Below are 3,374 nucleotides of genomic sequence, written 5' to 3' on the forward strand. Positions count from 1 at the left end.
ACCAAAGGCGGGTTGAAGGCGCAGAGCAACAGTTGTAGAATTCGTGTACAGACTCTTCAGACGTGACACGGGAGGAAAGCCGGGCTCATTTTGGCAGGAGTTGTGTGATCGCCCGGCTGGACCAGCCGGGAACCAAGATGTGTGCCCTCGACCTCACCCATCAGCTCTGGTGAGCTTCCGTGGACACACAGAATACGTATTTTCAGTGAGTTTTCTAAAAACCAGTTAATCAAATAAACAACTCTCAAAACTATGCTTCCTGTGTGAAAGTCCGGATGGATGGACAATTTCGCAAAACGCCTTTCTCGCTAGTGAACTGATCTGCACGGTCCCTGCCTGACTTTCTGTACCAAACTCCTGGGGCAGCAGAAACAGAGAAATCAAAGCACCCAGGGCTGGTATGTCAATCAGACCAACAGCCAGGAAAAGGGCCTCCTTTTTTCTCTTTCTTAAGCCTATCACACACGTGTTTCAGTGCAGAGCACAGGAGAGCCAAGAACACACACTTGTATGCCGCGAGTCTTCACCCCAGACTGTGATTTAACAAGGCCATTCGCACACACTCTAGTCTCTCTTGGGAAAGCTATGGGGATGTTCGTGGATTTCCACGCCGTAATTTCAAAGACACAAGTGGTGGGAAAATTGATCTCCCAGGATTAGAGGGTTCCTGGTTCTGTGGCATCAAGGTGGCATGAAAAGAGCTCATGTTCCCTTCTCGACTAGAATCTGTTAAGCTCTCACTTGGGTCTGTCACAGACATTTAAATTTCTCCTTAGAGAACCTCTCTTGCTGACAAAGCTAGGCTGTCATTAACCAAGGAATACCAAAACTTCCACTCAGATGGGACTGGAGCATACGTGAACGGGAGTCCTGAGCCTTCCTGTTTATTTGTAAGTTGTCTTGATGATGGAGGATGGAAGAGGGCGTGTCCCACATCCTGGGCATTTAAATCACTGCTGTTCCCCAGGACTCGCTCTCCGAGTGTTTCACGCACACTAAAACTCGGCTACGAACATGGTTATCTTGTACTGAAAGCATACATGGGCTATTTGGAAGGAGGTTACCATTCAGTAGGCTGAGTTTTGGGAAGGAGTTTGATTTACCTTCCAGACTGAATTGCTTATAAGAAAGTGAGGCTATTTTTGGGTTCCTTTCTATTCTATTAATATGAGCTCGGCTGAAGCACTTTGATTCTCCTACTGTGTTGCTTAGAGACATTTTATTAAATATTGTCAGTGCTTCAGGCTGATCTGATTTAAAATGTTACTCTTCTCTGTCAGTGCAGAGTGAACATTTTGTTTGCTGTTTTCCCAGTAATGGCCTTCTAAGTTGTTTACAGTTATTACGATTTTATTGACAGGAGGTGCTAGGTCAGACAGAGTCAGTGTCTCTGGTTTATCTGTTTGCAGGGCATTGGTTGGGGCTGGTCTGGCAAAAGTTTGCGGTGCGTGGAGACTGGAGTGACGGGGCGTTCTCAACACCCGTCCTTCACCCCGACCCTGAGACCCTACGAGTAAGTAGACAGAGATTCAAAACCCCATTTCAGAGTCCCTCCAGCCACCCCACCGCGGTCCTACCGCCCGTTACCCATTTGTCTGAAATTTATCATAGGTGATGCTTCTTTGATCTCGTTAAAAAAGTTGTCAGATTCAAACTTACATGGAGATTTGCCACAAAGCTGGATGAGCGTAAGAGCTGGTAGGAGGGTGGGGGAGACGGGTCTTGGTGAAAGTAGGGCACCAGGAAGGGAGGAGGGGCTCGGAGGGAAGAAGGAAAACTGACAAGACCAAGATCACAGATACCGCCCCACGCCCACCCCACTGCCACCAACACACACAATTCTGATGTGAGCTACTTCATAAAGAGTTCGTTGGGCCAGTAACGCATGTACAAACCGGACTGCTAGTCTGGGGAAACACCAAATTCTGTCTTTAAAAGTAATACCCAACTCATACGTTCTGACTGACGAGACGGGTATGTCTCAAATGAATGTATCTATGTTGTGTCCACTAATAGAGAGGGTTTAGGCGGCTTAGAATTGTCACCTTAAGACTTGAAGCTTATTTGGAACCAAGTGAAATAAACTTCCCGAATGAAATCGCCCATTAAACACACACACACTTTCCATGTCTACCTCGGCCTAGTGCTCCCTGTCAGACGAAGGGCACTGCTGTGCGTACCGTGGACTTGACCGTCCTGCTGGTAACACCTGGTGTAATATGCAGGTCTCACTGTTCCAGAATCTCTCATCCTGCTGGGTGACCGGCCTCAGCGGTAGGGCCCCAGACCTAAGATAACAGTAGGTACGTCTCATGCCAAAGGTTTCTAACTACAAAGCCTGTTACTGTAACATACACAGTAGGTCAGACTTCCTCAAAGCCCCCAGTTTCAAGCGAAGACCGACAAAGCTTAAGGAAGGATCCGCTGCTGAGTTATGAGAGGATTTCTGACAGCTGCTGAAAGGGGCACAAGCTGGAAAGAAAATACCGAAATTGACAGCAGTTTGCGCCAATATCACTTCGAAAGACAAACAGATCTTAGCCATGATTCAGGCAGCAAAAGCTAATAATAACTCGGTGTGGACTTACTATTTTTGCCCATAAGCGTCTGGGTGGCTGAAGCAATCTGAATGTATGATTAGGCACAAGTCCAACCTGTACAAATACGATGGTCCAAAATAGTTACGTGGGAAACCATAAGCAGTGTGTCTCAGCCTCTGAGAGACTTCTGCCTGGTGAATCGGTACATTTTTTCCCTGATACCTGATGTTCATATTTCACTGGCAAATAAACACATGAAGAAACTCCCCCTCCAAAAAGCCACGTTTTCCAGCATTTTATATTAATGTCCAAAGTCATGGCTGATAGTATCACGTCCCTCTCATATTCTGAGGAGCTTGTGATGTTGGACAGTTGTATCTGCTCACTGATCCTTAAGACAGCTGAGAAGTTCGAGGTGGTGGCAAGAAGCTATTTCCATCCAGACTTGGGCCATCTAAGTGGGAAGCTATTCATAAATACTGAATCTGTAGACAGGTGGGATTTAAACACCTGGGCCTCCCGCTAAAATGTTGCTCTTTGTATGTGATAACATCAAGCTTTAAATTTCACAAATAGTCAAAATGCACAGGAAGTATTCTTAGTTTCCTTTTTTTTCCTGTTGTTTCATCTGATGATCAGCCTCAGTGCCCTCAGACCTAGGAGCCTGATAAAGAATTGTCCTTTGACTGGGAGGTGACTCACTCACTCAGGGTGCTGACGCACTGAAGATGGAGGGAGGTTTCAGATCCGGCTGGGACGGCTGGGACTCTTTTTCTTTTTAGCAGCAACATGCAAGATCAGAAAAAAAGAAAAAAAATGAATATAGTTTTTTAT

This window comes from Camelus bactrianus, chromosome 31 (assembly GCF_048773025.1).
Source record: "Camelus bactrianus isolate YW-2024 breed Bactrian camel chromosome 31, ASM4877302v1, whole genome shotgun sequence".
Taxonomy (NCBI): Eukaryota; Metazoa; Chordata; class Mammalia; order Artiodactyla; family Camelidae; genus Camelus; species Camelus bactrianus.